Source organism: Lichenostomus cassidix, chromosome 1 (assembly GCF_008360975.1).
Source record: "Lichenostomus cassidix isolate B80296 chromosome 1, HeHo_3.0, whole genome shotgun sequence".
Taxonomy (NCBI): Eukaryota; Metazoa; Chordata; class Aves; order Passeriformes; family Meliphagidae; genus Lichenostomus; species Lichenostomus cassidix.
Window position 1 is genome coordinate 21,274,393 of NC_139479.1, and position 19,800 is coordinate 21,294,192.

General features: G+C 37.0%; 1 protein-coding gene across 7 annotated transcripts in view; it reads left to right on the forward strand.

The window, feature by feature from the left end:
- The window catches only part of NLGN4X (neuroligin 4 X-linked), a 161,559-nt gene that overhangs the window by 24,187 nt on the left and 117,572 nt on the right, over positions 1–19,800 (forward strand). For 4 of the 7 annotated variants that reach the window (XM_085052660.1, XM_085052710.1, XM_085052717.1 and 1 more), the window contains exon 2: positions 4,259–4,342. The gene's annotated coding sequence lies outside the window, so the exon portion shown is untranslated. Of the gene's footprint in view, positions 1–4,258; positions 4,356–17,093; positions 17,297–17,319; positions 17,397–19,800 lie in introns of those variants that run through there. The other 3 variants (XM_085052670.1, XM_085052685.1, XM_085052694.1) reach the window with 3 other exon arrangements.

The following is a 19,800-nucleotide window of genomic DNA, read 5'->3' on the forward strand; positions in this document are numbered from 1 at the left end:
GTCATCCTTTCATCCTTTCTTTTGTAATGAAACGTCTATTTTATTCAACTCTTTACCTTCATTTAGTCTCCTGATGAAGAGGAGTTTTTAATCTTTCTTATCTGCTATATCACACATACCTTTTTTTGGATGGGTGGTTCAGTATGATTCTGATGTAGCCCACATGAGAAATTAATCTGTGTTTTGCCAGTCATCTTAGCAAAAGTTCATATCCAGATAATTCTGAAGGCAAGAACATTTCTCAAGGAATGTTAGTACTTTAAGGAAAAAATAAACACCACTGCAAATTCACGTCACTTGTTCCTAGCTGCCATCATGCCTTAGACACAGCTTCATTTCTCCTCCCCATCTGCATCCTGTGGAGATGGCCTCAGCCTTTCCATTTCTGTGTTACTGCTCCTTTGCTGCTGCCACTGTATGGGTAGCAGCCCATTTTCTCTGAAGAGCAGTCTCTGTTTATTGTTTGTGTTGGGCTGTTCTGCCTACTTCCTCTGTTCATCTTTGGTTTCTGCTTGACTTTTTCCCACCCTTAGACCTTGCCAAGATTCATACAATCCTAATCTTTCTTGTACTTTCTCTCTGAAGCCACACACCTGTTCCTGTTTTGTGGGATATTTTAGTTATTTGTGGCTGAGGATACAGTCCCTCATCTCTGGCTTCAGAGGAGTATCAATCTTTTTTCCCTGTTTTCTCTAACTATTTCTACCACAGGGACATCCTTATAGGACAGGCAGAAATCAAGACTAGAGGTACTGAAAGGTTCAGAGGTTCAACTGTTTAAAACAGAAATAGATGAGCAGAGAATCATGAGGAATGTGTGTCAGAGGGAGAAAGAAGAAACAGAGGTTTCACATTGCTTTCTGATCTGCTTGAAGACAAGGACTGTAATTCAGACTATGTACATTGAGAGGGAGTGTGTGGATGAGAGGCTTCCTGTCTTCTGGTGTGCTGCTTTTGATTAAAGTTGCAAAATGGGCCTGCGAAATGGGAGGTTTTTTCTGGATGAATTTCCTCCCTTTAGGCAAAGAGAGAGTTACTGCCTGTTAAGCAAAGGAAAAGTTATATTTCACTGCCTATGCATTATTTGATACTTAATTATATTTGATTCAAGTAAAGAAGTTAAGATATCACCACTCATTTTGTAGATATCTCAAAATCAACATTACCTCGGCTGGTATATGTGAAGAGTGGGTTGTTCGTTTTCTAACTTGAAGCCCACACTCTTTGACTCATGAAGATGAATAAATCTTCTACAATTCAGGATGCCTTTTTCCCCCCCCACTAAATACAAAGGAAGCCTATGGTCAGATTTAGTTATTTTGCGTACATATACTTTAATTAGGAGGAAAAATTATTTCATATGCATATCTCTGATGCTCCGCTGGCTGGTCTGTGTCTATTTCCTTCTGGGAAATCTAACTCTAACTAGTTTTCCTCTTCTGAACAACACCTTTCTCCCAGACTGCCCAGAGCTGAAATAAATAAATATTAGAAAGAGTCTAAAGAGTTGAAATAGCAACATCTGCTTAACAGATATTCTGACTTCTGGACTGTTGATGCTGAGGAAACATTACAGAACTGCCTGCATGCATTTACCCATGCTCTCAGGCACATGGTGTGATTCTTGGGGTATCCTACGCAGGACTGGGAGTTGGACTTGATGATCCAGATGGGTCCCTTCCAGCTCAGCATATTCTATGACCCATTGTTTAATCACTGATTTTCTGTTTATAGTACAAAAGATTCAAAAATTTAAAGAAGCTAAGATTAAATTTAAAAGGGTATGTTTTCTTAGTGCCTTCATGAACCTATCTGCTCAAACAGAAGTTAATTACAATAATTCAGTGATTGTGTTGAATAAATTTGAGCATTGAAGAATAAACAAATATTTTTAACTTATATCTAGGTATTGCCAAGAGCTGTCAGAGGTTTTGGGGATAGCTGGAGAGAGTGGAGAGAGTGGGTCATCATGTTCAAAACAAAACAGATTTTTTTATGAGACAGAGATTTTATTTCTCAAGTAGACTAAGATAACTGTACATAATGACAGAATGTCAGTATTACTGGGTTCTTGTATCACCTATAAAATCAGAGACAGTTGTGGTAATTCTAAAAAACTACTCAAGTAAGTAAACTTAAACTGGTTAACATTAAAACTAGGGCCATTATAGAACCATCAGATTTAAGTGACAAATGCATCTGTGGGATGGCAAGTAAACCTGTTATAGATTACAGAAAAATATGGTTAGAGGTACTTCCAGATTCTCATATTATTTTACTAAAATTTTGTAATTATGAGGAAATAATTTTTCACAGATATGAAGACAAAATAGCTCTTTTAAAAAGAAAAAATTATGTAGATGATTTTGTCTTAGAATTGAACTGCTAGTCTTTTAATGTGTGCCCATACTCCCTGATAGAAAGGAAGTAAGTACTTGCTGTTGCTTTTTTGAATGCAATTGACTATTGCAAAGGTAAAGTCTAAACAGGATCTGTAAATGGACATTGTGGTTTACTAAAGTATATGAAGTTTAAATTATAACCTAGTAATCGCAAATCAAGTTCAATCTTGCAAGGACAACTAGAAGACAGTGTAAGACAATATGAAAGTGAAAAGGATAAACAACAGATACAAAGGCAAACTTAACTGATTTTTGATGCTTTAAAGCTGGAGACTATTTTGGTACCATGGAGAGACAGTAAATGCAGTCCCCGTGTTTACCAGTTTACTCTCCTCTCCTCTCCTCTCCTCTCCTCTCCTCTCCTCTCCTCTCCTCTCCTCTCCTCTCCTCACATTCACAGCCATTGTGGCCATTCACAGCCATTACGTAAATCCCGTCTTATTTCTTATATCCTACGTTTAATCACATGCTATTATTGGAGAATTGGAATGGCTGTCAAAGTCTGCGTGAGCAGTGAAATCTCCAGTGAAAGTGCCACTGTCATGTGGATAGATTTAAGACATTACCATAGCTTGGAATAAAGATTGTCCTAAAACTTCGACATCTGATTCCTCAATGGGTGTGTATGAAAAGCTGCGATGTTGCCAGGCTTCCCCTGCAGCAAGTGACCAGATGGACACTTTGACAGTTTAGCTAGAGTGTTTCACACATTCCTTTTTCATAGGGAATTCTGCTTTGCTTCATATTTCAGAATTTCTCCTTTTCAGACGTGTATTCACATAGCCATCCACTGGTATTTATTTCCAACTTATAAAGATAATCACTGTGTTTACACAGAATTGAGGCCTGTGTTTGCAGCTGTTACAATGAATTGCACTTACAAGGGTGGTTTGGCTGTAGAGAGTCAAACCATTCATGAGGCAGTATTCATTGACATTCAGTTGCAGAGATACAATTTCTGTGCTGATCAACTTAATGAAAATAAGAATAAATGATAAGAAGTGCCTTGGTACTGTAAGAGCAATACAGAAAAAAAAATACACAAGCGGTTACATGAGTTTCCCCAGCAAAATGTGTGCAGGAGATAAATAAATGCCATAAAACCTGCTGGCTTTGTATAGGAGAGAAATATTTCAACTATTAAAGTCTTGGAAACTATTAAAATTACCTGAAATAACTTTCTTAACACTATGAAGGTTTGAGTTTTAAATTGCAGTGTCTCAAGATAGTCTTGATAGAATAGACTGTTGGTAAATACTGGTATTTAGTCTATCTAAAATGAATAGATTAATCAGAAATAGTCTATCCATTGAAATCTCATTTGAAGTATAAACTACCGGTTTGAACTGCACATAAGAAAGAATAAACAATAGTCGAATAGCTTAAAAAATTTGATTATTTGTATTCAAATAAATTTGAATATATTTTAATGTATTTGAATATTCAGGTTTTATATTTGGCTATGCATAATATATGTTTACAGAAATATTTAAAACCAAAGTGTTTTGCCATGATTTCTTCTGTTTCTTGGATTTCAAAGTATTTGCTTTCCTTGTCAGGTTCTCAAAAATGCATACTTTTCTGGTATACAGGTTTAAAGACAATTCTGTTTTTGTAGCAGTGATCAATCTGCAAAGAAAAAAATATTGCTAGTAATTCTAATGATAGAAATCAATACACTATGCTTAATGTATTTATTGTGTGGGTATAAATATTGTGATTTCTCTTTTTGTAATCTTGAAAAAAACAGCATTACAGGTTATTTACTAAATAACCTCTTCTTTTGCCATTTGTGACTCATAAGCATGTATTTCTTTTCTTCATTTACTGAAGAGCACTATATTTTTTCCTAACAGGAAAAATTTCTGCTGTAACTAAAATGACATCATGCTGCCTCCTGTGGGGGAATTCTGAAGCCTTCTCAAAAATACAACACAGTGGTAAGCACTAAAAGTATGTTCATAACAATTATTTTTTTCATAAAAATATGTAAAATAAATGATAGCAAGTCTCTTGCTGGTGTTCTTCAATGTGTGTGACATATTTTTGCAATATATACATCCAGTTAAAATATTTGTTTACCATGTGTTCATCCAATGAGACATTGAATACAGTGCTTTCTAAGCATTAGGGCTGTTTATGTGCTTACTCATGATAAGCATGAATTGTTACTATTTTTCAGTTCTATAGGTATTGAATGATACCAATCAGTTTGTAGTTAAAAGACCTAAGATTAAACCTGGCTATTGTGACACTGCTACTCAATAAGCTTTGGGGATTCTAGGTCACATTGCGCCAGATAGGGCTGACAGTCTTCAGTTTGCAAGACAAGGTTGAGTTCCAGAGTTCTTATGGGGTTGTACTAAAAAAGAGCCTTGGTTGCTTTTTCGTATTGCTACCATAAAGATCTATTTGTTCCTCTCATTTGTCAGCAAAATATGAAAGAACGTATTTGAATGAATAGCATGCAAAAAGATAACACACATAGTTGTATATGTGTATATATATGCACATGGATAAATAAGCATTCTTATTATGTCAGTATGAAATATGTGGCAAGGGTTTAATTTAGAAATCTATGCATGGAATACATTCTATTCATAAAACACCTCAATCTAATCACTATTCTTTCATACTGTGCCTGACACATTGATTAATGAGAAGGGAATGACATGTTCAAGTGACCAGAAAAGTTTTTCTGGTGCACATTCTTCTTTTTCACTTTATATTATCCATGAACTTCGAAGCAGAGGTGACTTTTTCTGTAATGATTTTGCTAGCTCTAGTACAATGACGTTTCAATTTCGTGTTGACACTGGGACCCAAATTTGAGGAGAAGGAATAATAATATATCTCATGTGATAATAAAGTTGTGAATAAGCAATAACTCAAAGTATGACAGGTTAGTTATGAGAATCAAGGGTACCATTATGGGAAGTGTAAAATTCAGACAAAGAAAATAACAGCTTTGAAAATTCCTGGGATTTTTGCATCACTGAACCATGTTTATTCCAATTTGTAGCAATTTACATGTAATTGAATAAAAAATACTTTATGAACAGGACCCTGTTTAATAGTTAAGTATCCACACAGATTGTGATAAAAGCTGAACTCCTAGGGGTTAGAGAGTGAGTAGTGCAATATGTGTGAATGCCATACACAGAATTCAATGACTTATTCTACTTCCAAGATCTCATGACTCTTTTTTTGGGAACAAGGAAACAGATATAAAGAATACAAGGCTGATACAAAGAGCACAAAGCTGAAGTCAAAGTTGAAATAATAATTTAATTTCTTTGGAACTAACAATTTGTGGTACATTTACCTGGAATAACCCACAGCTGTGTTCCAAGAAGATAAAGTCTCATCTCTAGATTTATCACAGTACACTGAGATAGACCACAGAAGCTGGGGAGAGGAGTCTGAAGGGGGAAACTGAGGGATGGTGTGATTTTAGTTTTCTCTGTTTTCTCAGCATTTTGTTTGTTCTTCATAATGCACAGCAGGAAAGTTGGAGAGAAAGAGAAGAAAAGGAAGCAAACAAGATTAAAACAGAAAAGTGAGATGGAGCCTATTGATATCCGGCTTTTAACTTACACTGCAAGTTAGTGAACATCAGAAGCCAGCTGTGCCTTTTGAAAATTTCCCTGTTCATGTGAGGTGATAATTGGACTATACATTAAAAAAACAACCAAAGAAAAACAGATCAGAAAATAAAGTTATAAATGAGCATAAAATTTATTTCAGCTTCTCTGCTTGCTAATTTTCTGAAGTATTTGTGTTCAACTGCCAACCCTGAGGTAACTCAAAAATACTCAACAGAAATACAAAATATTTCTTAATTTCTTATTTTGTCTAGAAAATGTTTGTATTGAGAATTTTTTAAGGAGATATACAGAAATAGATCTGAAGGCCTTCAGGAAAATATATAATCCAAGCCAAACTAACCTTGAAGTTGAATTTGCAGCAGACAGTAGGGATCCATTTGGATGAATGGAAGACAAAAAAAAACTAGATACGGTAGCTTGGACAGATTGTAGCTATGACTTTGGCTATATTGTGCTCTAATATTTAAGAGAAATACAGAAAGAAATCCCCACATCTTGAACACTTTAACTGCTTACTTGCTATCTTTCTCATCCAGAATTCCAGATAAAATTCTTCAACGTGATAAATGTATGATCTTTCTCAAGAAGAGAAAACATCAGTTTATGTTTGGAGTATGCGAAACGTGTTTTCTAGCAATGCACAAATTAGTAGTAAAAATTGAAGCAAACAAATGGCCTGTGCTTTGTCCTCAGATTTTGATCTTACATCAGAAGTGTAAGTGAGTTTAAATGGTGAGATTTTATCCTAGAATCCCAACCTGACAGCTGAAAGTGCAGATGGAGCCCTGTGGTAGTCTGTGAAGTGCTGTGTCGTTTCTTTGATGTAGCCACATACTGTCAGATTCTTGATCATGTTCTCAGACTCTGATCAAACCTTCTGTCTTGTATCATTTATGGTAACAAATGTAAAGGAAACATAAAGCCTTTATATTAGAAGGCAGAAATAAATCGTTCCTGTTCTAGTCTTGGGAGTTTTAGGAAACAGATCAACCTAATTCTTTGAGGAAAATCAGGGCACAATATAATTCTCATTCTTAGAACTGTCAGCACTCTTCAGCTTACTTTTCAGCTCTTGGGATTCAGATAAGAAACTTTGCCTTCCTCTTGTCAGGGTTTATGGCTGTACGTGAAAGTGCACTCAGCTGAGCAGTCCAACCTGTGGTTAAGCAGTGTTTTCAACTCCTCCGGTTTTCTTTTTAGGCTCCCACTGATTTTATCCTCTTAGGTGGAAGAAAAATGCTCCCCCCATTTTTTCTCTTGGTGAAATATTTGCAATTATGGAAGCTTCTAAGCCCTGTGCTATGATACATAGGCTCTGCTGACATTGTACCTCTGGAAGGTACATTCCTCCTACCAATTCTCTAAATTTTGAAACATAAGGAAGGGACGAAGGAAGGAAAGAACCCAGATTTAAATTCTTTCTTTTGTGAAGATAGAAGGTGTGTTTTCCATACTGAAACATTCATAAGCAGTAAGAACTAAGGAAATTACCAGCTGAACCCAGACTGATGGTCTAGTCATGTCAAATGAGGCAGATGCTCAAAATTTCAGTAGGTTTCCAAATTTGAAACTTCATCTTTTTCAAGAAATTACAGTAGTGTAAATTGAATTTAACACCTACTGTTTGGAAATTTCACCAGGCTTTAATGAGAATTTGTCTAGATTTGGTTGTAGGATGTAGCTGTTCCACAGCTCTCTAAGCGTCAACAAGTTTGTTTCCAGGGAGAGTATTTTGAAATCCTAAATCCAATGTAGTTAATTGTGTCTCGATTGATCTAGAAAAAATAAATTAAGTTGCATCATATTCTTTGCTGTGAGATGTTTCTGGTAAATATAATCTTAGCAAATCCATTACATCACGATATTAAGGTATGTTTTTCATTAAAGGTAGAGACCTGCTGTGAATAGTGGAATCAAAACATTCAGATTCTCTAATGAATATAAATAATTCCTTGATTCCATCTGAATTCAAAGTGATGTATCCATTAATTTTTTATTCCAATATTTAGTTATATATTTCAGTACAACTGACCTAAAGTACCTAGAACTAGGTAAACTCTAAGGACCTCCACCAATATGTGAGTTTCTGAAGAACCCAAATGAGAAATGGAAATATGGAGCATTTCAAAGTATTACTCAAAAATGAAATAACAAACACCAAATCTTTTCAGATCGTAAAGTTTACTTTCAGGTGGCAGTGAAACTGAGTAATTTTAAAACTTCTACCTAAATTCATTAGCTTTATTAAAGGCCTTGGGAAGATAGTTAAACAATCTTATAAAAGTATGAATCATGATTGTCTTTAATCTTTAAGAAGCATAAACTTTTCTTATCTAAGTAACATTTCCATAAATATAAATTATTTTGTTGAAAATTAATTTGAACGTAATATTACACAAAGTATTGTGCAGCAATAACAGAGAATAGTTAAAGTTGTTTAATTTCAACATTTTACAGACTTCGTGGACAATGGGAGTTCACTGAATCCTAACATCATGAGTATTAAGTAAAAGTGAAATAAAAAATAATTACACTGTTTTGCACAGACAACTCATGTAAAGTTCAATCATGTTAAGTTCAAAGAACAGGAGTGCAAATTTTACTATTTCAGTGTTTAAACTTGAAAATATTTTATCACTGTGACATATAATATAAATTTACCGTACTGAACAACAGGTAGTGATGTTCTATCTGTTACATCTGTTTCTACAAGGAACTCTTGACTCTTAAGAAAAAGTTCATTATAACTCAGTGTTGGGCGTCCTATCAAGGTTCAAAACACATTACATCTTTGTTTTTAACCACAAGAGTGTGATATGTTTGTTTGGACAGCTCAGTAGTTGATGGGGAGGGAAGACCATCTATATCTCTTAATAAATATCCTTTTACCTGTTCAGCTCTGACCTCCCTCAGTTTTCATATAAAAGGAATACCTCTGTGTAACAGCAAAATCCCATGTCCTCCTGGTGTCCCCATAAATTAATTTGAGCTCTCCACACTAAAGTGCAAGTTTCTTATAGAACCATCTGATAGAAGATGATTTCTGGGATCATCAGCTCCAGCTTCTGTAACAGGAGATGACCATATCATGCTATGCTTTTTATACAGGTTGTAATCTACGTTTATGAAACCAAGGACTACATTTATTACTGGTGGAAACCAGCAAAGAATGTTGTCTCTTAGAGGTCCATACTGGGACTATGCTATTAAATATCTTGATCAGTAACAGAGACAGTGGGATTAAATGCACCCTCAGCAAGTCTGTGGATGAGTGGTCCAATTGATTCACTTGAGGGAAGAAATGTCATCCAGGGGTACCTCAACAGGCTGCAGGAATGAGACCATGAAAACTTAATGAAGTTCAACAAGATCAGCATAAGGTCCTGCACCTTATTCTGTACTTTACACCAGTATAAGGTCATGGCACTATCCATTATCAGTAGGGTCTGGATGGTGAATGGATTAAAAATAGCCTTGCAAAGAAGGACTTGGAGTACTGGTTGATGAGAAGTTGTTAATGAGTCAGCAATGTGCACTTGCAGCCCAGAAAGCCAACTGTATCTGAGCTGCATCAAAAGAAGTAGCCAAACAGGTCGATAGAGGTGATTCTGCCAATTGCTGTGGTGAAACTTCACCTTGGAATGCTACATCCTGCTCTGGGGTACTCAACACGAGAAAGACATGGACATGTCAGAGTGGGTCCAAAGGACGGCCACAAAGATGATAGGAGGACTGGACCACTTCACCTGTGACTGAGACAGTTGGAGTTGTTCAGCCTGGTGAAGAGAAGGCTCTTGATACCTTACTACAGCCTTTCAATATATTAAAAAAGGGCTGATAAAAAATGTGGAGAGAGGCTTTTTATCAGGGCCTGTAGTGACAGGAAGCAAAGGGAAATGGCTTGAAACTGAAAGAGCATAGATTTAGAGGGGCTGTAAGGAAGTGAGGCTGGCGAGACACAGGAATAGGTTGCCCAGAGAAGTTGTGGATGCCCCAACCCTGGAAGTGCTCAAGGCCAGGTTGGATGGTTTTTAGTAGCCTGATCTACTGGGTGGCATCTCTGCTCATGACAGGGAGGTTGGAACTAGATAGTCTTAAAGGTCCATCGCAACCAAAACAATTTTTTAATTTTATGATATTTCTGCCTAATAATATACAGTGATTATCTATGCATGTTTATAAAACATGCAAGAATATTAAGATAAACATCTTGAGTATATATATAACTGATCGATTTTAATGCTCACATAAGACTAAAGGTAGCACTGGGTGCACCTCAGCATCGGAAATGGAATTTGGAGATAAAGTAGAAAATCAGTAATGATGGAATCACATTCTGTTTGGTTTTTTTCTGATTTTTAAAGAAATTATATTGCACTGAAACCCTTGTGAGTAATGCCCTCAGTGTAGCTATTTGCAGCTGATTTCATGGTTGTGTGCCCTAGCCATAGTATGAGGTTGTTTATCAAACAGCACATCAGAAGAATTAAGGTTTTTGGTTCTTTCAGACAGATTTGGATTTTTAAAAATAGACTTTTAGTACAGTTTTAGGAAAAAAACTTACAGCACCACTCCAGAGGGCCCGGATATCTCATACATCCTATGTCATATCTGCTAAAATACTGAATTATTTCCATTCTGTGCCAAATGCAAGTAATCCACCACAATTATGCTAATCACTGCCCTGAAAACAAATTGATACAGCTGTTGAGTGACTAGGGAAGATGATGGCATATTTCTTCCTTTTTTGAAAGAAAAAAATAAAATGCTTTTGCCAGCAGGAAGCCAAAATGCTTGCAGAAATTACTTGGAATTGAAAATTACTATTTGATTCGGAAGGTAAATATGTTTGTTTGTATATATGAATATAAAATACATTTAGCTTTAATTGCATGCCAATTTAGACCCAGATAGCTGTATTGTACAGCATTTTTAGAGCATTATTTTGGTTTTATTTTCTGTTGATTTTGTGCAATATATATATATATATATATATATAATATACACACACACACACACACACACACACATAATGTTTTCTACTGTATCTTAAATATGGAAGCTGAAAGCATCTAAACCACTCTTCCTACCAGGTTTATTATCAACACCCCCCCACACATTTTCTTTCATATATGTTGCTGTTGAGCAGCTAGCAGAGTAATGAATGCATCGGTTCTCAGTGGCAAGAAGGAATGACCTTTATTGTTTTGATTTCATCACATTTATAGAGTTCTCAAAAGTCACCCAGATTGGTCAGTTAGAAGCCTTCCCCCAGGCCTGATTGGCCAGGCCTGCACTGCCCAAGTTCTGGGACATTGTTCCAAAACATCCAAACTTTATCTTTATTTACAAAACACAAGAAAACTTCTCATGAAAAAAACTGTGCTAGCCACACATATATACCTTTGCATTCCATTTTTCTTTTCCAAGTTAAAGCCAGAGAAAGGAAACACAACACAACTATGGTAATATTGTCATGCACAACTTAAAAAAAGCTCAGAATATCTGACTGTAGGTGAAAGTACTCAGGTTAAATAAAATCAGATTCTGTCAGCTTTCATTACAGGCTCTATTTCTTCTGAAGATGTATGAAGTAGCACCATTCTCTTTTTCACCTGGTTGCAGCTGTATTAATAGCAATGGAGATTTGCCCATCTGCGCTCACAGCAAGAACATGGATTTAAAGCTTACACAACTATTCACAGAATGTTAGAAAGACCAGCTTAAATTTTTGTTTCAATATGACTTCAGGAAGTAAATGACAAAATTTGGTGCTTAGTTATAATCTTAAAAAGCTGCATTTTTTCTAGGGGTAAGACATTAATAATCTGCAACCAAATATCTATTAAAATTCTGGTTTGTCTCTCCATGGTGGAAACAAAACTCTTTTATCTGGAACTAAACAACACATGTAATTGTAATGTAGTTTGCAGTCAATGAAGTTAATTATATGGAAAAAATTTATTGTTTCTATAATTTGAGGCTTTTTTCTTTGCTTTAAAGGTATGCAGGGGATATTTCCTATGCTCTGTCATACCATTGAGACTACTCGTATGGGTAGACATATATCATGAATTTGATTCACAAGGATGAGATGCAAGTCCCTGAAAACTAGCTGTGAATAAAGAGCAATCTAAGTGGTACACTGAGGTGCAGTCTATTCTTACTTAAGTAATGTCACCAAAACAGGCTGCAGGTATCCCTCCTTGATGAACTCCAGATGTCCCATCCAACATCAACCAATCTATGATCCTGTGTGATCTTCATTTAAGAGCAATTCAATTTTTCTTTCCATGGATTTGAAATAACAGCACGATCCTTTCACTTTCATTACATGGAAGTATCAAAAAGGACTGAAAAGTTACTAGAAAAGTTAGGGGATGAATAATTAGAGACTTAGCGTTTCTGTTGTTACTGCAGTTCTGTTTAAAGGAAGAAAGTTAAAAGAAATATACTTCATTAGACCAAATGAAACAGAAGTAAATAAAGACTACTGAAATAGTTTTGATTTAATATTTTTATAAAGTATTAGTGAAATAAAACTCATTGAGTGGAATGGTGTGAGGCTCCCATTTGAAGTTCTAACAATAGCAGAAATAGAATCTGTTTTTGTTAGAAGCCATCAAAACTAAAAAGTGTAAACAGTGAGGCAATAAGCTACATTAGGGTACAAGAAATTCAGATCTGATCTATTCAGCATAAAATGTGCATTAATTTGAGAGCAGAATTCATAAAAGAATATATATCTGAAAGACAAAGTGTTTAGGATAGTGCAGAAATTAAGCAATCTGAGTTTATTAATTAACAAAGCAGGAGTTTCAATAGATGAACTTGACAAAGAAAATGGATGTATTAGAATTTCACCAGTGAAAATTGGAGCTGGGACAGAGCAATCCCAGCAATCACACTAATAGATCACTCTCTTGGCAGCTTCATCGTCTTTTGGAATATGGATTTTCAGTGCTTTTAAATATTAGGGTAGTATTAGTGCAACTTACTCTGAGCTTGTTTAAATTTAAATGTTACCTTAGTATGCTATGAGTTAACTTTAAAAAAAGGGTTAAAGAGTTATCAAAAGTTGTGTTGACCTTTATCTAAAAACAAATTGGAACTCATTTGATACAGGGTTTTTTTTCTGTGAAAAATTATCTCATGGACAATTAATTCCTAAGCTGAACAATTTTGTCCTATAGCTGTTTATTGTTTATCATTTGAAATCAATATGCTAGAAATCAGCAACATCAGAAAAAAAAAACCCCTCAGTTTCTGGTAGTGAAAATTTTTTTCTTTGAAACGCAAAATATGTAATTGATCTAGCCAGAATATGGGAACCACACTTACAGTTTGTATTACTGGCAGTGTAGATTTCATGTCCAGAAATACAACCATCTTGGTGCAAGAATTTAAGAAAGATAATTGTTGCAAAAATGATGAAATTCGGGGCCAGAAAAATAATAACTCAGAACTCCTGGATGGTTATCTTCAATGTCTGTAGAAGACAATATTAAATTAAAAAAAAAAAGTGGTTAGCACCTTGCCAAGGTGATAGCTGTATCATCCTTTTGAGGGACAGACTTTAAGGAGCAGCAGCTGTCTAAACAAAGGCAAAAATTACATTTGATTTGCTTGTTCTGAGAATCAGTAAGAATACTCCTGAAAAAACACACGTGCACTTTCCCGCCATTTAAATAATTATATACAGCTGCAAGCAAGACCTTTAGATGGTGGATCTTTTTCTCTCATGCTAAAGAAGGCATTATGGAAGGAATTATTTTGAAGAATAAAAGTGTAAGTCAGATCACACAGGAATTACTGACATATCTCCAATATGAGGTAGAATAATCTTCTCTGTCAAAGGGATTTAATTGTCTGCCCTGACCTCCATCTGTTCTATTAATTGACTGCATTAGTTTGTGGTAGATATTTTTGGTTGGTATTATGTTTTATTAGTGAGATTTCTTAAGATGATATAATAGAAGCATACAGGAAGCTGTAACTCCTGCCATGTGACAACGTATATTTTTTCTCAATCCTGACCTAAATCAGTTGACCGAGGGCAGGAAAAAATAGATCAGTCCTTCCTACTCAACCTGACAGCTGCAAATTGTCTTCTATTTTTTTTTCCTGCAATGTAATCTCATATTGATATGATACAAGAAAAAAAGGAAAAAAACAAACAACCCAAAACCAAATAAATAAAGAAAACCAGAAACCCTTCACAAAATGAATGAAATTAATGCCTTCTACAAATTAAAAATCAATTTTACACTGATTCATTTGAAGGGCATATAAAATTTCCTGTATACAAAAGTAAGCTAAAAACAAATGACCAGGAGAAGAAAAGAGTCATAGGAAAGAATTATGATTTGGAGGAAAGAACATGCTAGTGGTGTGCACTCTGTATGAGAGATCTGAGAATTAGAAATGGACTGAGAAGGCTATGTGCAAAAAAGGAAAAGTATAGAAAGTACTTTTATAAGAGGACATTTTTAAGCAGGGGAGAACAAGAGTAGGGTGGGTCTTGAAAAGGCACCAAGGCATAATGTTTTGTCATGGAATCATATTGTTAAAAATTATTTCTCCTCAAATTATAAAGTGGCCATGTAGTTTTGCAGTAATGTGAAAACAGATAGTGTGTGCTTAATAATATGATAATAACAATATTTTATGGGTCTTGTTAGAAAGTCATTCATAAATGCCACTCATTGCAACCAAAAAATCGTGGGAAACATGTTTTTTAAAAATAAATAACCCAAATATTTCTAACATCATACTGTTATTCCACAAACCTATTAGTTCTATATTAGTAAAGGCTAGTATTAGGTGAAGATGGCAAAAATGAAATAACTTGTTTGCAGAGATATGATTTTGCACCAAGGAAGATACATTGCAGCAGTTCTTAAAATAAATTAAAGACTGCTATTGGAATAACAATAATAATGGCAACAACAATTAAAAAAATAAAAGCCCCAGAGGATAAAATCAATTGAATGGCAGGTGAGAAAATATCTGAATTTACAGTCTAAACTGTGTACACTGAATTTCCTCCAGATGCATGTTACATTATCTTTGATAAACTATCAGCACAATTAATGAGAGAACAGACAAAAAGTGTTAAGAAACTCATAGCAGAATAAGCTCTTCCTGATTTTAGTTGTGAGGACTTTGTTCATCCATGAAACAAACAGGAAACTTGCAAAGTTTATTAACTCTGTGGTTATAAAGTTAATTCTGTATATATTGGTAAGCAGCGAAAGAAAGAATCATCTTGCTACAGTTCAGTTAGGAGAGTTAACTGCCTAATCTAAGCTAATCACTTGGGCTTTTGAAACATAATCTTCAGGATGTTTTCATAGTGGTTGACGTCAACTAATATTTAATGTCAGTTCCTACCTTGCAGTAGGAAGAATTGCGGCCTGAAGTGTATGCTTCTGGTACAGACAGAATATCTGACTTTGTCATATACAGTTTGGGAGATGAACATGCACTTTTAGTGTTTGTTTCCAAGGTAGAGAAGGTACTTTTTCATTGTGCTGGGCAAAGATGGAAAGATTCCAATAATTGGAGTGGAAGAATGAGCAGGAGGAGAAATGACAGCTTCTGTGGTTTTTGTTGGATTCCATTTCTGACTCACACACAGCTCTACACATTACAAATCAAATACGGTATATTACATTAGATTTCTGAAAACCTTTTGATGCAAGAAAATATAATTACCTACATGTAAGATGGCTTTGAATCTCCCCATACAGTAGAATGATAGAGGTTGTCATGCAGATAATTTCAAGAAATATATTTTTTTACATAAGAGAAAAGCATTAATTTATTATTCTGAGATTTTTCTTGGAATTGTTTGAAGACCATGAAAGATTGTTTGATTTTTATCATTTGGGAGTGTGAGATTTGAAATGGAGGACCTTTTTAACTGAACAGAAAACTACCTGCAAAAGACTGGATAGCTTTTCCAAGCTTAGCTTTCCTGATTTTCCTGGTGCATGTTTTGGCAACCAATAGAAAATAGTGATAAAAAACCTATACAAAACTCAAGTAACTGGCATGAAGACATATTTTTCAAGCTTGAACTATATGGAATTTATCTTTGTAGCATATCATCTTCCTAGTTTTTGTAAAAAATTTAGAATTTGCATTTCCAAGGTGATGGAATTTCAGAAGTCCATTTCTTAGATTTCTACATGTTGTTATTGGATTCTGCTTAATATTAACCAAGCTTTTACTGTTGTTTTGGAAAAAAAATCTCCCTTTTGCTGTTGTTATCGACATGTTTTCACATTACAGGTTTGTCAATACCTCTGATGTGAGATGACAGACATGTATCATTAATTTTCTCAGGGAAGGTAACCTCTTTTTTGCCCCCTCATTTTCCATGTTTAAGCAAAAAGTGTACATAAAAGTAGGCACAGTCAAACTTGGAGTTTAGGCATTGTCTCGGTTTGGAAGACAAAGGTGTTCCCTCCCAAGGGAAAAGGGGCTTCCCCTCTTCCTTCCGCCAATGAAACAAATTAACAACAGCAAATCAAAGAGGAAAAAGGAACAGAACTATTTATTAACACTGGAAAGACTGACGAATTTATGAACACCAAATGAAACTGGGGAAAAACAAAGAGAACCAAAAAGGAAAAAGGGCGCTTGCAAGGAGCCAACAACACGGTGGGCGGAGCTGGTGGATTGTGGTGACTGTGCCCTTCACTCACGGGCATGGCCTTCCTCGGAGCTCGGACCGGCCGAGGCATCCCGCAGGCTCCCCGGGCTGGAGACAAGGGAAGGAGGGTAGGGAGGCCAGGGGGAGGGGAAGAAAAACAAACAAAACCTTTTTGAAAACTATTAAGGAAAAAGCAGTGCAGAGACCAGTACCGCGGCCAGTGCACTCCCTGCGAGACCCGGCGGAGAGCCGCTGACCCATGGCTGTTAGGCCGAATCGCTTTATAGCTGCCCTGCATGTGCCCGATCGGTTGAACAGACCCGGCTGCAGCCCCGCCACCAGGGCCTGTTGGCCGTCAAACCCTGCTGCGGCTGGGTTGTACTGACCATTGGAATGGCCGTTGAACTGACCCCAGCTGTGGCTGGGTTGTACTGGCCGCTGGGTTGGCCACTGAACTGACCCCAGGTGCGGCTGGGTTGTACTGACCATTGGGTTGGCCGTTAAACTGACCCCAGGTGTGGCTGGGTTGAACTGACCATTGGGTTGGCTGTTAAACTGACCCCGGCTCTGCCCTTCCCACCTGGTCTGCCTTAAAGGTACAGCAGCTGTGGGCATTAAGCAGGCAGGTAAGGAATAAAGTGGTTTCATAATGTCACTCCAGGACAAGCATCCATCAGTGTTGAGGGAAGATATCTCTGGTGCTGCCCACGAGTTTGTATCTCTTAGGTAAGTAAAATGGTCCAGGTCCTGTTCTCTGCCCCTGAGGCCACACAACATAGCAGAGCTTGCATCTCTATAGTGAAAATCTTTCTTAGTAAAAAGAAAAACAAAGCTGTCTCTTGAGGAATACCTCTGGCCTATCCTACTCCCTGTTTGTGCTTGTGCATCAGCTGGGAGAGATGAATATTATAGTAGGACAGTGTTGGAGTCCATGCTCTAGCCCTGTTTTGTTCACTGCTTAGACCCTGAATTCCAGTGTTTATTACATGGCCTGAAAACAGCCTAAGGTGTGGATCCATAGTGGGACTTCTGTATGGTAATATTATGCTTAGCTTTTAGGGGTCCACACTATGTATTATAACCAACGGCTCCCAGTACTTATGTCAACTAGAAATGTAAGGATTTTATACTTAATTATTGAATTCAGCATAGATAAGACATTAAGCAGTGTAAATGCCACAGACTCTCTTCTAGGCAAGCTTTTAAACTGTGTTTGCTGGGGAGAGGGGAAGGCAGCAGGCAGGACAGGAATGGTTTTTCTGTTAATGTCATCTAAGATTCATAGAATAACAGAATTGTTTTGGTTTGAAAAGACTTCTAAGATTCAACACTGCCATGCCCACCTCTAAACCCTGTCACTAACTGCCACATCCACATGTCTTTCAAAAGCCTCCAGGGATGGTGATTTCATCACTTCTGTGGGGAGCCTGTTCAAATGCTTAGCAACCTTGTTGAAAAACTTTTCCTAATATTTAATCTAAACCTCCCCTGCTCCAACTTGAGGCCATTTCTACTTGTTCTAGTGCTTGTTATTTGGAAGAAGAGAATGAGCCTCACCTCGCTGGATCCTCCTTTCAGGTATTTGGAGACAGCAATAATGTCCACCCCTAAGCTTCCTTTTCTCCATGCAAAATGACCCCAGGTCCCTCAGCTGCTCTTCGTAAGACTTGTGTTCCAGCGCCTTTGCCAGCTTCGTTGCTTTAGCAAAAATCTAGTGAGTGATTCTGGTGACCCCATTTTTCACAGCATTTTGTGGGGACTTATCTTGCTGTGACATGTTTTCTCTCACCTCTTATATTTAAGAGGTTCAAGCATTTAGCAGATGAAAGCCCACTAAGTTAGGAGGAGCGGCACACAGGAAAAGAAGCTGGAGGACGCTCTTCCCTTATGCTGGGGAAGTGTTCCACTTTCAAGCAAATAAAGAAAACATAAGGGGAAGATTTATTTGATAAAATGCGATGATGAAAAAGCATAGTAAAGATAATCTCCAGTCAAAATTTTTATTTAATGAAATGATTCTTCTACAAACTGCATAAGGCTTGCTTGAAAGTGAGAATACTTGTCCAAGGGAGTTTGTACTTCATGGAAATGCAACATTAGAGTTTTCTTAACGCGGAGGGGGAGGAGGGGTGGAACCAGGCCTCTGCGTTTACCGAAAGTGTCTCTATGGCTATTGAGAGATCACTCCAGCCAGCACTGCCTGGTGCTGTACAGGAAAGCCTTTCTCACACCCGTGCCGGTGTAAGGCACATATTCTCACTCACCCACGGAGTTGGATAACTCATGCGTTACCAAAGACAAAGAATTCAGAGCGCTCAGTCAGCCGGAGGTTCCAGAGTTTATTCTGAAGGGTTCCAGGGCTAAAAGAGGACCAGACACCCCAGCCGTCTACATTTAAAGGGGCGGCTGGAGGGTCAGGGGAGAGGAGGCTGGGGGAACACCACAACCAATGGGAGGAGGAAGGCATGCAATCAGGGGTTAGGTTACAGCTGGGGGGATTTACATAATTTGGGGAGGAACCATCGTGTTCTCCAGGGGGGAGGACTAAGAAGGCTTCCACCAGTGGGGTTCTGCTGTGTTGGAACCACTCAGCTCCTCAGCAGTTCCTGAGATGGTATCACCCACCCCAACATTTTCTCATAGTCCAAGGGTAAGAAACTCACAGTGAAATCTTTTGGTTCAGAACTGAGAATGCTTCACACAGTCCTCATAGCTATCACAGCCTTATTTGAAAACTAATATTTGTAACTTGAAAGAGGGAGGTGTGGGTTTAGATTTCTTCAGGTTAATGAGGGTAGCCACTCAACTCTCCCATTTCCAGAATGAATGCATAATTGTGATATTATCATATGAATGAAGGCAGTATCACCACTTGGTAACTGAACCAGGTAATGCAATGAAAATGTCCTGCCTATGTCTCCTGAGTAATTCAGTTCTAAGAATTTGTGTAATAAAGCAGCAACTTTTTTTTGGCCGCATAGTATACTGGGGGGGTGGTGTATATGTGTGTGTGTTTGTGTTTGCATGTGTTCACATGCCCAGATGGTTTAAATTGCTTTTCCCACCCTGTTTCTGGTTATTGTGACATTTTTAGTGTCTTCTGAGACTGAAATGCCAAGAGGGAGATATC